At 40.9% G+C, this 20,366-nt stretch overlaps 3 non-coding genes across 3 annotated transcripts; all 3 read left to right on the forward strand.

Moving 5' to 3' along the window:
• The first annotated feature begins 2,362 nt into the window (after positions 1-2,362).
• Positions 2,363-2,435, forward strand: TRNAK-UUU (transfer RNA lysine (anticodon UUU)). Its single transcript has one exon. It is a non-coding gene; the product is annotated as a tRNA-Lys (tRNA).
• A 2,272-nt stretch (positions 2,436-4,707) lies between these two features.
• Positions 4,708-4,780, forward strand: TRNAK-UUU (transfer RNA lysine (anticodon UUU)). The gene has a single exon. It is a non-coding gene; the product is annotated as a tRNA-Lys (tRNA).
• A 12,478-nt stretch (positions 4,781-17,258) lies between these two features.
• On the forward strand, positions 17,259-17,331 carry TRNAK-UUU (transfer RNA lysine (anticodon UUU)). The gene has a single exon. It is a non-coding gene; the product is annotated as a tRNA-Lys (tRNA).
• Positions 17,332-20,366: the final 3,035 nt, after the last annotated feature.

Below are 20,366 nucleotides of genomic sequence, written 5' to 3' on the forward strand. Positions count from 1 at the left end.
GGATAGCTCAGTCGGTAGAGCATCAGACTTTTAATCTGAGGGTCCAGGGTTCAAGTCCCTGTTCAGGCGTACTTGCTAAAGCAAGCTGTCAAATGTCTTTATTGAGCACATCTTTGATTTTCCACTGAGTCTCTGCATCTTCAGTGCCGTGTTCTACTGTGCAAAACCAAGGGTATAGAAGCAGCTTGAGAACATCTTTGCTTATTGCAGAAACAACCCTTCTATGTCTGTTTAGCAGATTTTGAGCACATTTTTGATTTTCCACCAAAGCTTTGTTTCTTTACCTCCATATTTTATGTTAAGACACTTAGAGGAGCTAAGAAGAGCATTGTTCAGAGCCTGGATAGTTCAGTCGGTAAAGCATCAGGGTTCAAGTCCCTGTTCAGGCGTACTTGCTAAAGCAAGCTGTCAAATGTCTTAATTGAGCACATCTTTGATTTTCCACTGAGTCTTTGCTTCTTTATTGTCGTGTTCTACTGTGCAAAACCAAGGGTATAGAAGCAGCTTGAGAAAATCTTTGTTTTTTGCAGAAACAACCCTTCTATGTCTGTTTAGCAAATTTTGGGCACATTGTTGATTTTCCACCAAAGCTTTGTTTCTTTACCTCCATATTTTATGTTAAGACGCTTAGAGGAGCTAAGAAGAGCATTTTTCAGAGCCTGGATAGCTCAGTCGGTAGAGCATCAGACTTTTAATCTGAGGGTCCAGGGTTCAAGTCCCTGTTCAGGCGTACTTGCTAAAGCAAGCTGTCAAATGTCTTTATTGAGCACATCTTTGATTTTCCACTGAGTCTCTGCATCTTCAGTGCCGTGTTCTACTGTGCAAAACCAAGGGTATAGAAGCAGCTTGAGAACATCTTTGCTTATTGCAGAAACAACCCTTCTATGTCTGTTTAGCAGATTTTGAGCACATTTTTGATTTTCCACCAAAGCTTTGTTTCTTTACCTCCATATTTTATGTTAAGACGCTTAGAGGAGCTAAGAAGAGCATTTTTCAGAGCCTGGATAGCTCAGTCGGTAGAGCATCAGACTTTTAATCTGAGGGTCCAGGGTTCAAGTCCCTGTTCAGGCGTACTTGCTAAAGCAAGCTGTCAAATGTCTTTATTGAGCACATCTTTAATTTTCCACTGAGTCTCTGCATCTTCAGTGCCGTGTTCTACTGTGCAAAACCAAGGGTATAGAAGCAGCTTGAGAACATCTTTGCTTATTGCAGAAACAACCCTTCTATGTCTGTTTAGCAGATTTTGAGCACATTTTTGATTTTCCACCAAAGCTTTGTTTCTTTACCTCCATATTTTATGTTAAGACGCTTAGAGGAGCTAAGAAGAGCATTTTTCAGAGCCTGGATAGCTCAGTCGGTAGAGCATCAGACTTTTAATCTGAGGGTCCAGGGTTCAAGTCCCTGTTCAGGCGTACTTGCTAAAGCAAGCTGTCAAATGTCTTTATTGAGCACATCTTTGATTTTCCACTGAGTCTCTGCATCTTCAGTGCCGTGTTCTACTGTGCAAAACCAAGGATATAGAAGCAGCTTGAGAACATCTTTGCTTATTGCAGAAACAACCCTTCTATGTCTGTTTAGCAGATTTTGAGCACATTTTTGATTTTCCACCAAAGCTTTGTTTCTTTACCTCCATATTTTATGTTAAGACGCTTAGAGGAGCTAAGAAGAGCATTTTTCAGAGCCTGGATAGCTCAGTCGGTAGAGCATCAGACTTTTAATCTGAGGGTCCAGGGTTCAAGTCCCTCTTCAGGCGTACTTGCTAAAGCAAGCCGTCAAATGTCTTTATGGAGCACATCTTTGATTTTCCACTGAGTCTCTGCATCTTCAGTGCCGTGTTCTACTGTGCAAAACCAAGGGTATAAAAGCAGCTTGAGAACATCTTTGCTTATTGCAGAAACAACCCTTCTATGTCTGTTTAGCAGATTTTGAGCACATTTTTGATTTTCCACCAAAGCTTTGTTTCTTTACCTCCATATTTTATGTTAAGACGCTTAGAGGAGCTAAGAAGAGCATTGTTCAGAGCCTGGATAGCTCAGTCGGTAGAGCATCAGACTTTTAATCTGAGGGTCCAGGGTTCAAGTCCCTGTTCAGGCGTACTTGCTAAAGCAAGCTGTCAAATGTCTTTATTGAGCACATCTTTGATTTTCCACTGAGTCTCTGCATCTTCAGTGCCGTGTTCTACTGTGCAAAACCAAGGGTATAGAAGCAGCTTGAGAACATCTTTGCTTATTGCAGAAACAACCCTTCTATGTCTGTTTAGCAGATTTTGAGCACATTTTTGATTTTCCACCAAAGCTTTGTTTCTTTACCTCCATATTTTATGTTAAGACGCTTAGAGGAGCTAAGAAGAGCATTTTTCAGAGCCTGGATAGCTCAGTTGGTAGAGCATCAGACTTTTAATCTGAGGGTCCAGGGTTCAAGTCCCTGTTCAGGCGTACTTGCTAAAGCAAGCTGTCAAATGTCTTTATTGAGCACATCTTTGATTTTCCACTGAGTCTCTGCATCTTCAGTGCCGTGTTCTACTGTGCAAAACCAAGGGTATAGAAGCAGCTTGAGAACATCTTTGCTTATTGCAGAAACAACCCTTCTATGTCTGTTTAGCAGATTTTGAGCACATTTTTGATTTTCCACCAAAGCTTTGTTTCTTTACCTCCATATTTTATGTTAAGACGCTTAGAGGAGCTAAGAAGAGCATTTTTCAGAGCCTGGATAGCTCAGTCGGTAGAGCATCAGACTTTTAATCTGAGGGTCCAGGGTTCAAGTCCCTGTTCAGGCGTACTTGCTAAAGCAAGCTGTCAAATGTCTTTATTGAGCACATCTTTGATTTTCCACTGAGTCTCTGCATCTTCAGTGCCGTGTTCTACTGTGCAAAACCAAGGGTATAGAAGCAGCTTGAGAACATCTTTGCTTATTGCAGAAACAACCCTTCTATGTCTGTTTAGCAGATTTTGAGCACATTTTTGATTTTCCACCAAAGCTTTGTTTCTTTACCTCCATATTTTATGTTAAGACACTTAGAGGAGCTAAGAAGAGCATTGTTCAGAGCCTGGATAGTTCAGTCGGTAAAGCATCAGGGTTCAAGTCCCTGTTCAGGCGTACTTGCTAAAGCAAGCTGTCAAATGTCTTAATTGAGCACATCTTTGATTTTCCACTGAGTCTTTGCTTCTTTATTGTCGTGTTCTACTGTGCAAAACTGAGGGTATAGAAGCAGCTTGAGAAAATCTTTGTTTTTTGCAGAAACAACCCTTCTATGTCTGTTTAGCAAATTTTGGGCACATTGTTGATTTTCCACCAAAGCTTTGTTTCTTTACCTCCATATTTTATGTTAAGACGCTTAGAGGAGCTAAGAAGAGCATTTTTCAGAGCCTGGATAGCTCAGTCAGTAGAGCATCAGACTTTTAATCTGAGCGTCCAGGGTTCAAGTCCCTGTTCAGGCGTACTTGCTAAAGCAAGCTGTCAAATGTCTTTATTGAGCACATCTTTAATTTTCCACTGAGTCTCTGCATCTTCAGTGCCGTGTTCTACTGTGCAAAACCAAGGGTATAGAAGCAGCTTGAGAACATCTTTGCTTATTGCAGAAACAACCCTTCTATGTCTGTTTAGCAGATTTTGAGCACATTTTTGATTTTCCACCAAAGCTTTGTTTCTTTACCTCCATATTTTATGTTAAGACGCTTAGAGGAGCTAAGAAGAGCATTTTTCAGAGCCTGGATAGCTCAGTCGGTAGAGCATCAGACTTTTAATCTGAGGGTCCAGGGTTCAAGTCCCTGTTCAGGCGTACTTGCTAAAGCAAGCTGTCAAATGTCTTTATTGAGCACATCTTTGATTTTCCACTGAGTCTCTGCATCTTCATTGCCGTGTTCTACTGTGCAAAACCAAGGGTATAGAAGCAGCTTGAGAACATCTTTGCTTATTGCAGAAACAACCCTTCTATGTCTGTTTAGCAGATTTTGAGCACATTTTTGATTTTCCACCAAAGCTTTGTTTCTTTACCTCCATATTTTATGTTAAGACGCTTAGAGGAGCTAAGAAGAGCATTTTTCAGAGCCTGGATAGCTCAGTCGGTAGAGCATCAGACTTTTAATCTGAGGGTTCAGGGTTCAAGTCCCTGTTCAGGCGTACTTGCTAAAGCAAGCCGTCAAATGTCTTTATTGAGCACATCTTTGATTTTCCACTGAGTCTCTGCATCTTCAGTGCCGTGTTCTACTGTGCAAAACCAAGGGTATAAAAGCAGCTTGAGAACATCTTTGCTTATTGCAGAAACAACCCTTCTATGTCTGTTTAGCAGATTTTGAGCACATTTTTGATTTTCCACCAAAGCTTTGTTTCTTTACCTCCATATTTTATGTTAAGACGCTTAGAGGAGCTAAGAAGAGCATTGTTCAGAGCCTGGATAGTTCAGTCGGTAAAGCATCAGGGTTCAAGTCCCTGTTCAGGCGTACTTGCTAAAGCAAGCTGTCAAATGTCTTAATTGAGCACATCTTTGATTTTCCACTGAGTCTTTGCTTCTTTATTGTCGTGTTCTACTGTGCAAAACTGAGGGTATAGAAGCAGCTTGAGAAAATCTTTGTTTTTTGCAGAAACAACCCTTCTATGTCTGTTTAGCAAATTTTGGGCACATTGTAGATTTTCCACCAAAGCTTTGTTTCTTTACCTCCATATTTTATGTTAAGACGCTTAGAGGAGCTAAGAAGAGCATTTTTCAGAGCCTGGATAGCTCAGTCGGTAGAGCATCAGACTTTTAATCTGAGGGTCCAGGGTTCAAGTCCCTGTCCAGGCGTGCTTGCTAAAGCAAGCTGTCAAATGTCTTTATTGAGCACATCTTTGATTTTCCACTGAGTCTTTGCTTCTGTATTGTCGTGTTCTACTGTGCAAAACCAAGGGTATAGAAGCAGCTTGAGAACATCTTTGTTTTTTGCAGAAACAACCCTTCTATGTCTGTTTAGTAGATTTTGAGCACATTTTTGATTTTCCACCAAAGCTTTGTTTCTTTACCTCCATATTTTATGTTAAGACCCTTAGAGGAGCTAAGAAGAGCATTTTTCAGAGCCTGGATAGCTCAGTCGGTAGAGCATCAGACTTTTAATCTGAGGGTCCAGGGTTCAAGTCCCTGTTCAGGCGTGCTTGCTAAAGCAAGCTGTCAAATGTCTTTATTGAGCACATCTTTGATTTTCCACTGAGTCTTTGCTTCTGTATTGTCGTGTTCTACTGTGCAAAACCAAGGGTATAGAAGCAGCTTGAGAACATCTTTGTTTTTTGCAGAAACAACCCTTCTATGTCTGTTTAGTAGATTTTGAGCACATTTTTGAGTTTCCACCAAAGCTTTGTTTCTTTACCTCCATATTTTATGTTAAGACGCTTAGAGGAGCTAAGAAGAGCATTTTTCAGAGCCTGGATAGCTCAGTCGGTAGAGCATCAGACTTTTAATCTGAGGGTCCAGGGTACAAGTCCCTGTTCAGGCGTACTTGCTAAAGCAAGCTGTCAAATGTCTTTATTGAGCACATCTTTGATTTTCCACTGAGTCTCTGCATCTTCAGTGCCGTGTTCTACTGTGCAAAACCAAGGGTATAGAAGCAGCTTGAGAACATCTTTGCTTATTGCAGAAACAACCCTTCTATGTCTGTTTAGCAGATTTTGAGCACATTTTTGATTTTCCACCAAAGCTTTGTTTCTTTACCTCCATATTTTATGTTAAGACGCTTAGAGGAGCTAAGAAGAGCATTTTTCAGAGCCTGGATAGCTCAGTCGGTAGAGCATCAGACTTTTAATCTGAGGGTCCAGGGTTCAAGTCCCTGTTCAGGTGTACTTGCTAAAGCAAGCTGTCAAATGTCTTAATTGAGCACATCTTTGATTTTCCACTGAGTCTTTGCTTCTTTATTGTCGTGTTCTACTGTGCAAAACTGAGGTTATAGAAGCAGCTTGAGAAAATCTTTGTTTTTTGCAGAAACAACCCTTCTATGTCTGTTTAGCAAATTTTGGGCACATTGTTGATTTTCCACCAAAGCTTTGTTTCTTTACCTCCATATTTTATGTTAAGACGCTTAGAGGAGCTAAGAAGAGCATTTTTCAGAGCCTGGATAGCTCAGTCGGTAGAGCATCAGACTTTTAATCTGAGGGTCCAGGGTTCAAGTCCCTGTTCAGGCGTACTTGCTAAAGCAAGCTGTCAAATGTCTTTATTGAGCACATCTTTGATTTTCCACTGAGTCTCTGCATCTTCAGTGCCGTGTTCTACTGTGCAAAACCAAGGGTATAGAAGCAGCTTGAGAACATCTTTGCTTATTGCAGAAACAACCCTTCTATGTCTGTTTAGCAGATTTTGAGCACATTTTTGATTTTCCACCAAAGCTTTGTTTCTTTACCTCCATATTTTATGTTAAGACGCTTAGAGGAGCTAAGAAGAGCATTTTTCAGAGCCTGGATAGCTCAGTCGGTAGAGCATCAGACTTTTAATCTGAGGGTCCAGGGTTCAAGTCCCTGTTCAGGCGTACTTGCTAAAGCAAGCTGTCAAATGTCTTTATTGAGCATATCTTTGATTTTCCACTGAGTCTCTGCATCTTCAGTGCCGTGTTCTACTGTGCAAAACCAAGGGTATAGAAGCAGCTTGAGAACATCTTTGCTTATTGCAGAAACAACCCTTCTATGTCTGTTTAGCAGATTTTGAGCACATTTTTGATTTTCCACCAAAGCTTTGTTTCTTTACCTCCATATTTTATGTTAAGACGCTTAGAGGAGCTAAGAAGAGCATTTTTCAGAGCCTGGATAGCTCAGTCGGTAGAGCATCAGACTTTTAATCTGAGGGTCCAGGGTTCAAGTCCCTGTTCAGGCGTGCTTGCTAAAGCAAGCTGTCAAATGTATTTATTGAGCACATCTTTGATTTTCCACTGAGTCTCTGCATCTTCAGTGCCGTGTTCTACTGTGCAAAACCAAGGGTATAGAAGCAGCTTGAGAACATCTTTGCTTATTGCAGAAACAACCCTTCTATGTCTGTTTAGCAGATTTTGAGCACATTTTTGATTTTCCACCAAAGCTTTGTTTCTTTACCTCCATATTTTATGTTAAGACACTTAGAGGAGCTAAGAAGAGCATTTTTCAGAGCCTGGATAGCTCAGTCGGTAGAGCATCAGACTTTTAATCTGAGGGTCCAGGGTTCAAGTCCCTGTTCAGGCGTACTTGCTAAAGCAAGCTGTCAAATGTCTTTATTGAGCACATCTTTGATTTTCCACTGAGTCTCTGCATCTTCAGTGCCGTGTTCTACTGTGCAAAACCAAGGGTATAGAAGCAGCTTGAGAACATCTTTGCTTATTGCAGAAACAACCCTTCTATGTCTGTTTAGCAGATTTTGAGCACATTTTTGATTTTCCACCAAAGCTTTGTTTCTTTACCTCCATATTTTATGTTAAGACGCTTAGAGGAGCTAAGAAGAGCATTTTTCAGAGCCTGGATAGCTCAGTCGGTAGAGCATCAGACTTTTAATCTGAGGGTCCAGGGTTCAAGTCCCTGTTCAGGCGTACTTGCTAAAGCAAGCTGTCAAATGTCTTTATTGAGCACATCTTTGATTTTCCACTGAGTCTCTGCATCTTCAGTGCCGTGTTCTACTGTGCAAAACCAAGGGTATAGAAGCAGCTTGAGAACATCTTTGCTTATTGCAGAAACAACCCTTCTATGTCTGTTTAGCAGATTTTGAGCACATTTTTGATTTTCCACCAAAGCTTTGTTTCTTTACCTCCATATTTTATGTTAAGACACTTAGAGGAGCTAAGAAGAGCATTTTTCAGAGCCTGGACAGCTCAGTCGGTAGAGCATCAGACTTTTAATCTGAGGATCCAGGGTTCAAGTTCCTGTTCAGGTGTGCTTGCTAAAGCAAGCTGTCAAATGTCTTTATTGAGCACATCTTTGATTTTCCACTGAGTCTCTGCATCTTCAGTGCCGTGTTCTACTGTGCAAAACCAAGGGTATAGAAGCAGCTTGAGAACATCTTTGCTTATTGCAGAAACAACCCTTCTATGTCTGTTTAGCAGATTTTGAGCACATTTTTGATTTTCCACCAAAGCTTTGTTTCTTTACCTCCATATTTTATATTAAGACGCTTAGAGGAGCTAAGAAGAGCATTTTTCAGAGCCTGGATAGCTCAGTCGGTAGAGCATCAGACTTTTAATCTGAGGATCCAGGGTTCAAGTTCCTGTTCAGGCGTGCTTGCTAAAGCAAGCTGTCAAATGTCTTTATTGAGCACATCTTTGATTTTCCACTGAGTCTCTGCATCTTCAGTGCCGTGTTCTACTGTGCAAAACCAAGGGTATAGAAGCAGCTTGAGAACATCTTTGCTTATTGCAGAAACAACCCTTCTATGTCTGTTTAGCAGATTTTGAGCACATTTTTGATTTTCCACCAAAGCTTTGTTTCTTTACCTCCATATTTTATGTTAAGACGCTTAGAGGAGCTAAGAAGAGCATTTTTCAGAGCCTGGATAGCTCAGTCGGTAGAGCATCAGACTTTTAATCTGAGGATCCAGGGTTCAAGTTCCTGTTCAGGCGTGCTTGCTAAAGCAAGCTGTCAAATGTCTTAATTGAGCACATCTTTGATTTTACACTGAGTCTTTGCTTCTTTATTGTTGTGTTCTACTGTGCAAAACTGAGGGTATAGAAGCAGCTTGAGAAAATCTTTGTTTTTTGCAGAAACAACCCTTCTATGTCTGTTTAGCAAATTTTGGGCACATTGTTGATTTTCCACCAAAGCTTTGTTTCTTTACCTCCATATTTTATGTTAAGACGCTTAGAGGAGCTAAGAAGAGCATTTTTCAGAGCCTGGATAGCTCAGTCAGTAGAGCATCAGACTTTTAATCTGAGGGTCCAGGGTTCAAGTCCCTGTTCAGGCGTGCTTGCTAAAGCAAGCTGTCAAATGTCTTTATTGAGCACATCTTTGATTTTCCACTGAGTCTCTGCATCTTCAGTGCCGTGTTCTACTGTGCAAAACCAAGGGTATAGAAGCAGCTTGAGAACATCTTTGCTTATTGCAGAAACAACCCTTCTATGTCTGTTTAGCAGATTTTGAGCACATTTTTGATTTTCCACCAAAGCTTTGTTTCTTTACCTCCATATTTTATGTTAAGACGCTTAGAGGAGCTAAGAAGAGCATTTTTCAGAGCCTGGATAGCTCAGTCGGTAGAGCATCAGACTTTTAATCTGAGGATCCAGGGTTCAAGTTCCTGTTCAGGCGTGCTTGCTAAAGCAAGCTGTCAAATGTCTTAATTGAGCACATCTTTGATTTTCCACTGAGTCTTTGCTTCTTTATTGTTGTGTTCTACTGTGCAAAACTGAGGGTATAGAAGCAGCTTGAGAAAATCTTTGTTTTTTGCAGAAACAACCCTTCTATGTCTGTTTAGCAAATTTTGGGCACATTGTTGATTTTCCACCAAAGCTTTGTTTCTTTACCTCCATATTTTATGTTAAGACGCTTAGAGGAGCTAAGAAGAGCATTTTTCAGAGCCTGGATAGCTCAGTCAGTAGAGCATCAGACTTTTAATCTGAGGGTCCAGGGTTCAAGTCCCTGTTCAGGCGTGCTTGCTAAAGCAAGCTGTCAAATGTCTTTATTGAGCACATCTTTGATTTTCCACTGAGTCTCTGCATCTTCAGTGCCGTGTTCTACTGTGCAAAACCAAGGGTATAGAAGCAGCTTGAGAACATCTTTGCTTATTGCAGAAACAACCCTTCTATGTCTGTTTAGCAGATTTTGAGCACATTTTTGATTTTCCACCAAAGCTTTGTTTCTTTACCTCCATATTTTATGTTAAGACGCTTAGAGGAGCTAAGAAGAGCATTTTTCAGAGCATGGATAGCTCAGTCGGTAGAGCATCAGACTTTTAATCTGAGGGTCCAGGGTTCAAGTCCCTGTTCAGGCGTACTTGCTAAAGCAAGCTGTCAAATGTCTTTATTGAGCACATCTTTGATTTTCCACTGAGTCTCTGCATCTTCAGTGCCGTGTTCTACTGTGCAAAACTGAGGGTATAGAAGCAGCTTGAGAACATCTTTGTTTTTTGCAGAAACAACCCTTCTATGTCTGTTTAGCAGATTTTGAGCACATTTTTGATTTTCCACCAAAGCTTTGTTTCTATACCTCCATATTTTATGTTAAGACGCTTAGAGGAGCTAAGAAGAGCATTTTTCAGAGCCTGGATAGCTCAGTCGGTAGAGCATCAGACTTTTAATCTGAGGGTCCAGGGTTCAAGTCCCTGTTCAGGCGTGCTTGCTAAAGCAAGCTGTCAAATGTCTTTATTGAGCACATCTTTGATTTTCCACTGAGTCTTTGCATCTTCAGTGCCATGTTCTACTGTACAAAACCAAGGGTATAGAAGCAGCTTAAGAACATCTTTGGTTATTGCAGAAACAACCCTTCTATGTCTGTTTAGCCGATTTTGAGCACATTTTTGATTTTCCACCAAAGCTTTGTTTCTTTACCTCCATATTTTATGTTGAGATGCTTAGAGGAGCTAAAAAGAGCATTTTTCAGAGCCTGGATAGCTCAGTCGGTAGAGCATCAGACTTTTAATCTGAGGGTCCAGGGTTCAGGCGTACTTGCTAAAGGAAGCTGTCAAATATCTTTATTGAGCACATCTTTGATTTTCCAATGAGTCATTGCTTCTGTATTGTCGTGTTCTACTGTGCAAAACCAAGGGTATAGAAGCAGCTTGAGAACATCTTTGTTTTTTGCAGAAACAACCCTTCTATGTCTGTTTAGTAGATTTTGAGCACATTTTTGAGTTTCCACCAAAGCTTTGTTTCTTTACCTCCATATTTTATGTTAAGACGCTTAGAGGAGCTAAGAAGAGCATTTTTCAGAGCATGGATAGCTCAGTCGGTAGAGCATCAGACTTTTAATCTGAGGGTCCAGGGTTCAAGTCCCTGTTCAGGTGTACTTGCTAAAGCAAGCTGTCAAATGTCTTTATTGAGCACATCTTTGATTTTCCACTGAGTCTCTGCATCTTCAGTGCCGTGTTCTACTGTGCAAAACTGAGGGTATAGAAGCAGCTTGAGAACATCTTTGTTTTTTGCAGAAACAACCCTTCTATGTCTGTTTAGCAAATTTTGAGCACATTTTTGATTTTCCACCAAAGCTTTGTTTCTTTACCTCCATATTTTATGTTAAGACGCTTAGAGGAGCTAAGAAGAGCATTTTTCAGAGCATGGATAGCTCAGTCGGTAGAGCATCAGACTTTTAATCTGAGGGTCCAGGGTTCAAGTCCCTGTTCAGGTGTACTTGCTAAAGCAAGCTGTCAAATGTCTTTATTGAGCACATCTTTGATTTTCCACTGAGTCTTTGCATCTTCAGTGCCGTGTTCTACTGTGCAAAACCAAGGGTATAGAAGCAGCTTGAGAACATCTTTGCTTATTGCAGAAACAACCCTTCTATGTCTGTTTAGCAGATTTTGAGCACATTTTTGATTTTCCACCAAAGCTTTGTTTCTTTACCTCCATATTTTATGTTAAGACGCTTAGAGGAGCTAAGAAGAGCATTGTTCAGAGCCTGGATAGTTCAGTCGGTAGAGCATCAGGGTTCAAGTCCCTGTTCAGGCGTACTTGCTAAAGCAAGCTGTCAAATGTCTTAATTGAGCACATCTTTGATTTTCCACTGAGTCTTTGCTTCTTTATTGTCGTGTTCTACTGTGCAAAACTGAGGGTATAGAAGCAGCTTGAGAAAATCTTTGTTTTTTGCAGAAACAACCCTTCTATGTCTGTTTAGCAAATTTTGGGCACATTGTTGATTTTCCACCAAAGCTTTGCTTCTTTACCTCCATATTTTATGTTAAGACACTTAGAGGAGCTAAGAAGAGCATTTTTCAGAGCCTGGATAGCTCAGTCGGTAGAGCATCAGACTTTTAATCTGAGGGTCCAGGGTTCAAGTCCCTGTTCAGGCGTACTTGCTAAAGCAAGCTGTCAAATGTCTTTATTGAGCACATCTTTGATTTTCCACTGAGTCTCTGCATCTTCAGTGCCGTGTTCTACTGTGCAAAACCAAGGGTATAGAAGCAGCTTGAGAACATCTTTGCTTATTGCAGAAACAACCCTTCTATGTCTGTTTAGCAGATTTTGAGCACATTTTTGATTTTCCACCAAAGCTTTGTTTCTTTACCTCCATATTTTATGTTAAGACGCTTAGAGGAGCTAAGAAGAACATTTTTCAGAGCCTGGATAGCTCAGTCGGTAGAGCATCAGACTTTTAATCTGAGGGTCCAGGGTTCAAGTCCCTGTTCAGGCGTACTTGCTAAAGCAAGCTGTCAAATGTCTTTATTGAGCACATCTTTGATTTTCCACTGAGTCTCTGCATCTTCAGTGCCGTGTTCTACTGTGCAAAACCAAGGGTATAGAAGCAGCTTGAGAACATCTTTGCTTATTGCAGAAACAACCCTTCTATGTCTGTTTAGCAGATTTTGAGCACATTTTTGATTTTCCACCAAAGCTTTGTTTCTTTACCTCCATATTTTATGTTAAGACACTTAGAGGAGCTAAGAAGAGCATTTTTCAGAGCCTGGACAGCTCAGTCGGTAGAGCATCAGACTTTTAATCTGAGGATCCAGGGTTCAAGTTCCTGTTCAGGTGTGCTTGCTAAAGCAAGCTGTCAAATGTCTTTATTGAGCACATCTTTGATTTTCCACTGAGTCTCTGCATCTTCAGTGCCGTGTTCTACTGTGCAAAACCAAGGGTATAGAAGCAGCTTGAGAACATCTTTGCTTATTGCAGAAACAACCCTTCTATGTCTGTTTAGCAGATTTTGAGCACATTTTTGATTTTCCACCAAAGCTTTGTTTCTTTACCTCCATATTTTATATTAAGACGCTTAGAGGAGCTAAGAAGAGCATTTTTCAGAGCCTGGATAGCTCAGTCGGTAGAGCATCAGACTTTTAATCTGAGGATCCAGGGTTCAAGTTCCTGTTCAGGCGTGCTTGCTAAAGCAAGCTGTCAAATGTCTTTATTGAGCACATCTTTGATTTTCCACTGAGTCTCTGCATCTTCAGTGCCGTGTTCTACTGTGCAAAACCAAGGGTATAGAAGCAGCTTGAGAACATCTTTGCTTATTGCAGAAACAACCCTTCTATGTCTGTTTAGCAGATTTTGAGCACATTTTTGATTTTCCACCAAAGCTTTGTTTCTTTACCTCCATATTTTATGTTAAGACGCTTAGAGGAGCTAAGAAGAGCATTTTTCAGAGCCTGGATAGCTCAGTCGGTAGAGCATCAGACTTTTAATCTGAGGATCCAGGGTTCAAGTTCCTGTTCAGGCGTGCTTGCTAAAGCAAGCTGTCAAATGTCTTAATTGAGCACATCTTTGATTTTCCACTGAGTCTTTGCTTCTTTATTGTTGTGTTCTACTGTGCAAAACTGAGGGTATAGAAGCAGCTTGAGAAAATCTTTGTTTTTTGCAGAAACAACCCTTCTATGTCTGTTTAGCAAATTTTGGGCACATTGTTGATTTTCCACCAAAGCTTTGTTTCTTTACCTCCATATTTTATGTTAAGACGCTTAGAGGAGCTAAGAAGAGCATTTTTCAGAGCCTGGATAGCTCAGTCAGTAGAGCATCAGACTTTTAATCTGAGGGTCCAGGGTTCAAGTCCCTGTTCAGGCGTGCTTGCTAAAGCAAGCTGTCAAATGTCTTTATTGAGCACATCTTTGATTTTCCACTGAGTCTCTGCATCTTCAGTGCCGTGTTCTACTGTGCAAAACCAAGGGTATAGAAGCAGCTTGAGAACATCTTTGCTTATTGCAGAAACAACCCTTCTATGTCTGTTTAGCAGATTTTGAGCACATTTTTGATTTTCCACCAAAGCTTTGTTTCTTTACCTCCATATTTTATGTTAAGACGCTTAGAGGAGCTAAGAAGAGCATTTTTCAGAGCCTGGATAGCTCAGTCGGTAGAGCATCAGACTTTTAATCTGAGGATCCAGGGTTCAAGTTCCTGTTCAGGCGTGCTTGCTAAAGCAAGCTGTCAAATGTCTTTATTGAGCACATCTTTGATTTTCCACTGAGTCTCTGCATCTTCAGTGCCGTGTTCTACTGTGCAAAACCAAGGGTATAGAAGCAGCTTGAGAACATCTTTGCTTATTGCAGAAACAACCCTTCTATGTCTGTTTAGCAGATTTTGAGCACATTTTTGATTTTCCACCAAAGCTTTGTTTCTTTACCTCCATATTTTATGTTAAGACGCTTAGAGGAGCTAAGAAGAGCATTTTTCAGAGCCTGGATAGCTCAGTCGGTAGAGCATCAGACTTTTAATCTGAGGATCCAGGGTTCAAGTTCCTGTTCAGGCGTGCTTGCTAAAGCAAGCTGTCAAATGTCTTAATTGAGCACATCTTTGATTTTCCACTGAGTCTTTGCTTCTTTATTGTTGTGTTCTACTGTGCAAAACTGAGGGTATAGAAGCAGCTTGAGAAAATCTTTGTTTTTTGCAGAAACAACCCTTCTATGTCTGTTTAGCAAATTTTGGGCACATTGTTGATTTTCCACCAAAGCTTTGTTTCTTTACCTCCATATTTTATGTTAAGACGCTTAGAGGAGCTAAGAAGAGCATTTTTCAGAGCCTGGATAGCTCAGTCAGTAGAGCATCAGACTTTTAATCTGAGGGTCCAGGGTTCAAGTCCCTGTTCAGGCGTGCTTGCTAAAGCAAGCTGTCAAATGTCTTTATTGAGCACATCTTTGATTTTCCACTGAGTCTCTGCATCTTCAGTGCCGTGTTCTACTGTGCAAAACCAAGGGTATAGAAGCAGCTTGAGAACATCTTTGCTTATTGCAGAAACAACCCTTCTATGTCTGTTTAGCAGATTTTGAGCACATTTTTGATTTTCCACCAAAGCTTTGTTTCTTTACCTCCATATTTTATGTTAAGACGCTTAGAGGAGCTAAGAAGAGCATTTTTCAGAGCATGGATAGCTCAGTCGGTAGAGCATCAGACTTTTAATCTGAGGGTCCAGGGTTCAAGTCCCTGTTCAGGCGTACTTGCTAAAGCAAGCTGTCAAATGTCTTTATTGAGCACATCTTTGATTTTCCACTGAGTCTCTGCATCTTCAGTGCCGTGTTCTACTGTGCAAAACTGAGGGTATAGAAGCAGCTTGAGAACATCTTTGTTTTTTGCAGAAACAACCCTTCTATGTCTGTTTAGCAAATTTTGAGCACATTTTTGATTTTCCACCAAAGCTTTGTTTCTTTACCTCCATATTTTATGTTAAGACGCTTAGAGGAGCTAAGAAGAGCATTTTTCAGAGCCTGGATAGCTCAGTCGGTAGAGCATCAGACTTTTAATCTGAGGGTCCAGGGTTCAAGTCCCTGTTCAGGCGTGCTTGCTAAAGCAAGCTGTCAAATGTCTTTATTGAGCACATCTTTGATTTTCCACTGAGTCTTTGCATCTTCAGTGCCATGTTCTACTGTACAAAACCAAGGGTATAGAAGCAGCTTAAGAACATCTTTGGTTATTGCAGAAACAACCCTTCTATGTCTGTTTAGCCGATTTTGAGCACATTTTTGATTTTCCACCAAAGCTTTGTTTCTTTACCTCCATATTTTATGTTGAGATGCTTAGAGGAGCTAAAAAGAGCATTTTTCAGAGCCTGGATAGCTCAGTCGGTAGAGCATCAGACTTTTAATCTGAGGGTCCAGGGTTCAGGCGTACTTGCTAAAGGAAGCTGTCAAATATCTTTATTGAGCACATCTTTGATTTTCCAATGAGTCATTGCTTCTGTATTGTCGTGTTCTACTGTGCAAAACCAAGGGTATAGAAGCAGCTTGAGAACATCTTTGTTTTTTGCAGAAACAACCCTTCTATGTCTGTTTAGTAGATTTTGAGCACATTTTTGAGTTTCCACCAAAGCTTTGTTTCTTTACCTCCATATTTTATGTTAAGACGCTTAGAGGAGCTAAGAAGAGCATTTTTCAGAGCATGGATAGCTCAGTCGGTAGAGCATCAGACTTTTAATCTGAGGGTCCAGGGTTCAAGTCCCTGTTCAGGTGTACTTGCTAAAGCAAGCTGTCAAATGTCTTTATTGAGCACATCTTTGATTTTCCACTGAGTCTTTGCATCTTCAGTGCCGTGTTCTACTGTGCAAAACCAAGGGTATAGAAGCAGCTTGAGAACATCTTTGCTTATTGCAGAAACAACCCTTCTATGTCTGTTTAGCAGATTTTGAGCACATTTTTGATTTTCCACCAAAGCTTTGTTTCTTTACCTCCATATTTTATGTTAAGACGCTTAGAGGAGCTAAGAAGAGCATTGTTCAGAGCCTGGATAGTTCAGTCGGTAGAGCATCAGGGTTCAAGTCCCTGTTCAGGCGTACTTGCTAAAGCAAGCTGTCAAATGTCTTAATTGAGCACATCTTTGATTTTCCACTGAGTCTTTGCTTCTTTATTGTCGTGTTCTACTGTGCAAAACTGAGGGTATAGAAGCAGCTTGAGAAAATCTTTGTTTTTTGCAGAAACAACCCTTCTATGTCTGTTTAGCAAATTTTGGGCACATTGTTGATTTTCCACCAAAGCTTTGCTTCTTTACCTCCATATTTTATGTTAAGACACTTAGAGGAGCTAAGAAGAGCATTTTTCAGAGCCTGGATAGCTCAGTCGGTAGAGCATCAGACTTTTAATCTGAGGGTCCAGGGTTCAAGTCCCTGTTCAGGCGTGCTTGCTAAAGCAAGCTGTCAAATGTCTTTATTGAGCACATCTTTGATTTTCCACTGAGTCTTTGCTTCTTTATTGTCGTGTTCTACTGTGCAAAACTGAGGGTATAGAAGCAGCTTGAGAAAATCTTTGTTTTTTGCAGAAACAACCCTTCTATGTCTGTTTAGCAAATTTTGGGCACATTGTTGATTTTCCACCAAAGCTTTGTTTCTTTAACTCCATATTTTATGTTAAGACGCTTAGAGGAGCTAAGAAGAGCATTTTTCAGAGCCTGGATAGCTCAGTCGGTAGAGCATCAGACTTTTAATCTGAGGGTCCAGGGTTCAAGTCCCTGTTCAGGCGTACTTGCTAAAGCAAGCTGTCAAATGTCTTTATTGAGCACATCTTTGATTTTCCACTGAGTCTCTGCATCTTCAGTGCCGTGTTCTACTGTGCAAAACCAAGGGTATAGAAGCAGCTTGAGAACATCTTTGCTTATTGCAGAAACAACCCTTCTATGTCTGTTTAGCAGATTTTGAGCACATTTTTGATTTTCCACCAAAGCTTTGTTTCTTTACCTCCATATTTTATGTTAAGACGCTTAGAGGAGCTAAGAAGAGCATTTTTCAGAGCCTGGATAGCTCAGTCGGTAGAGCATCAGACTTTTAATCTGAGGGTCCAGGGTTCAAGTCCCTGTTCAGGCATGCTTGCTAAAGCAAGCTGTCAAATGTCTTTATTGAGCACATCTTTGATTTTCCACTGAGTCTCTGCATCTTCAGTGCCGTGTTCTACTGTGCAAAACCAAGGGTATAGAAGCAGCTTGAGAACATCTTTGCTTATTGCAGAAACAACCCTTCTATGTCTGTTTAGCAGATTTTGAGCACATTTTTGATTTTCCACCAAAGCTTTGTTTCTTTACCTCCATATTTTATGTTAAGACGCTTAGAGGAGCTAAGAAGAGCATTTTTCAGAGCCTGGATAGCTCAGTCGGTAGAGCATCAGACTTTTAATCTGAGGGTCCAGGGTTCAAGTCCCTGTTCAGGCGTACTTGCTAAAGCAAGCTGTCAAATGTCTTTATTGAGCACATCTTTGATTTTCCACTGAGTCTCTGCATCTTCAGTGCCGTGTTCTACTGTGCAAAACCAAGGGTATAGAAGCAGCTTGAGAACATCTTTGCTTATTACAGAAACAACCCTTCTATGTCTGTTTAGCAGATTTTGAGCACATTTTTGATTTTCCACCAAAGCTTTGTTTCTTTACCTCCATATTTTATATTAGGACGCTTAGAGGAGCTAAGAAAAGCATTTTTCAGAGCCTGGATAGCTCAGTCAGTAGAGCATCAGACTTTTAATCTGAGGGTCCAGGGTTCAAGTCCCTGTTCAGGCGTGCTTGCTAAAGCAAGCTGTCAAATGTCTTTATTGAGCACATCTTTGATTTTCCACTGAGTCTCTGCATCTTCAGTGCCGTGTTCTACTGTGCAAAACCAAGGATATAGAAGCAGCTTGAGAACATCTTTGCTTATTGCAGAAACAACCCTTCTATGTCTGTTTAGCAGATTTTGAGCACATTTTTGATTTTCCACCAAAGCTTTGTTTCTTTACCTCCATATTTTATATTAAGACGCTTAGAGGAGCTAAGAAGAGCATTTTTCAGAGCCTGGATAGCTCAGTCGGTAGAGCATCAGACTTTTAATCTGAGGGTCCAGGGTTCAAGTCCCTGTTCAGGCGTGCTTGCTAAAGCAAGCTGTCAAATGTCTTTATTGAGCACATCTTTGATTTTCCACTGAGTCTCTGCATCTTCAGTGCCGTGTTCTACTGTGCAAAACCAAGGGTATAGAAGCAGCTTGAGAACATCTTTGCTTATTGCAGAAACAACCCTTCTATGTCTGTTTAGCAGATTTTGAGCACATTTTTGATTTTCCACCAAAGCTTTGTTTCTTTACCTCCATATTTTATGTTAAGACGCTTAGAGGAGCTAAGAAGAGCATTTTTCAGAGCCTGGATAGCTCAGTCGGTAGAGCATCAGACTTTTAATCTGAGGGTCCAGGGTTCAAGTCCCTGTTCAGGCGTACTTGCTAAAGCAAGCTGTCAAATGTCTTTATTGAGCACATCTTTGATTTTCCACTGAGTCTCTGCATCTTCAGTGCCGTGTTCTACTGTGCAAAACCAAGGGTATAGAAGCAGCTTGAGAACATCTTTGCTTATTACAGAAACAACCCTTCTATGTCTGTTTAGCAGATTTTGAGCACATTTTTGATTTTCCACCAAAGCTTTGTTTCTTTACCTCCATATTTTATATTAGGACGCTTAGAGGAGCTAAGAAAAGCATTTTTCAGAGCCTGGATAGCTCAGTCAGTAGAGCATCAGACTTTTAATCTGAGGGTCCAGGGTTCAAGTCCCTGTTCAGGCGTGCTTGCTAAAGCAAGCTGTCAAATGTCTTTATTGAGCACATCTTTGATTTTCCACTGAGTCTCTGCATCTTCAGTGCCGTGTTCTACTGTGCAAAACCAAGGGTATAGAAGCAGCTTGAGAACATCTTTGCTTATTGCAGAAACAACCCTTCTATGTCTGTTTAGCAGATTTTGAGCACATTTTTGATTTTCCACCAAAGCTTTGTTTCTTTACCTCCATATTTTATGTTAAGACGCTTAGAGGAGCTAAGAAGAGCATTTTTCAGAGCCTGGATAGCTCAGTCGGTAGAGCATCAGACTTTTAATCTGAGGGTCCAGTGTTCAAGTCCCTGTTCAGGCATACTTGCTAAAGCAAGCTGTCAAATGTCTTAATTGAGCACATCTTTGATTTTCCACTGAGTCTTTGCTTCTTTATTGTCGTGTTCTACTGTGCAAAACTGAGGGTATAGAAGCAGCTTGAGAAAATCTTTGTTTTTTGCAGAAACAACCCTTCTATGTCTGTTTAGCAAATTTTGGGCACATTGTTGATTTTCCACCAAAGCTTTGTTTCTTTACCTCCATATTTTATGTTAAGACGCTTAGAGGAGCTAAGAAGAGCATTTTTCAGAGCCTGGATAGCTCAGTCCGTAGAGCATCAGACTTTTAATCTGAGGGTCCAGGGTTCAAGTCCCTGTTCAGGCGTACTTGCTAAAGCAAGCTGTCAAATGTCTTTATTGAGCACATCTTTGATTTTCCACTGAGTCTCTGCATCTTCAGTGCCGTGTTCTACTGTGCAAAACCAAGGGTATAGAAGCAGCTTGAGAACATCTTTGCTTATTGCAGAAACAACCCTTCTATGTCTGTTTAGCAGATTTTGAGCACATTTTTGATTTTCCACCAAAGCTTTGTTTCTTTACCTCCATATTTTATGTTAAGACTAGAGATGAGCGAACGCGTTCGTCCGAGCTTGATATTCGTGCGAATATTAGGGTGTTCGGGATGTTCGTTATTCGTGACGAACACCATGCGGTGTTCTGGTTACTTTCACTTCCTTCCCTGAGACGTTAGCGCGCTTTTCTGGCCAATTGAAAGACAGGGAAGGCATTACAACTTCCCCCTGCAACGTTTAAGCCCTATACCACCCCCCTGCTGTGAGTGGCTGGCGAGATCAGGTGTTCGCCTAATATAAAAGTCGGCCCCTCCCGCGGCTCGCCTCAGATGCGGTGTGAGTTAGATGAGGGACAGTGCTGTTTATACCGGAGCTGCTGTAGGGAAAGAATTGGTAGTTAGTGTAGGCTTCAAGACCCCCCAAAGGTCCTTATTAGGGCCACTGATAGCTGTGTGTTGGCT

Source organism: Eleutherodactylus coqui, chromosome 7 (assembly GCF_035609145.1).
Source record: "Eleutherodactylus coqui strain aEleCoq1 chromosome 7, aEleCoq1.hap1, whole genome shotgun sequence".
Taxonomy (NCBI): domain Eukaryota; kingdom Metazoa; phylum Chordata; class Amphibia; order Anura; family Eleutherodactylidae; genus Eleutherodactylus; species Eleutherodactylus coqui.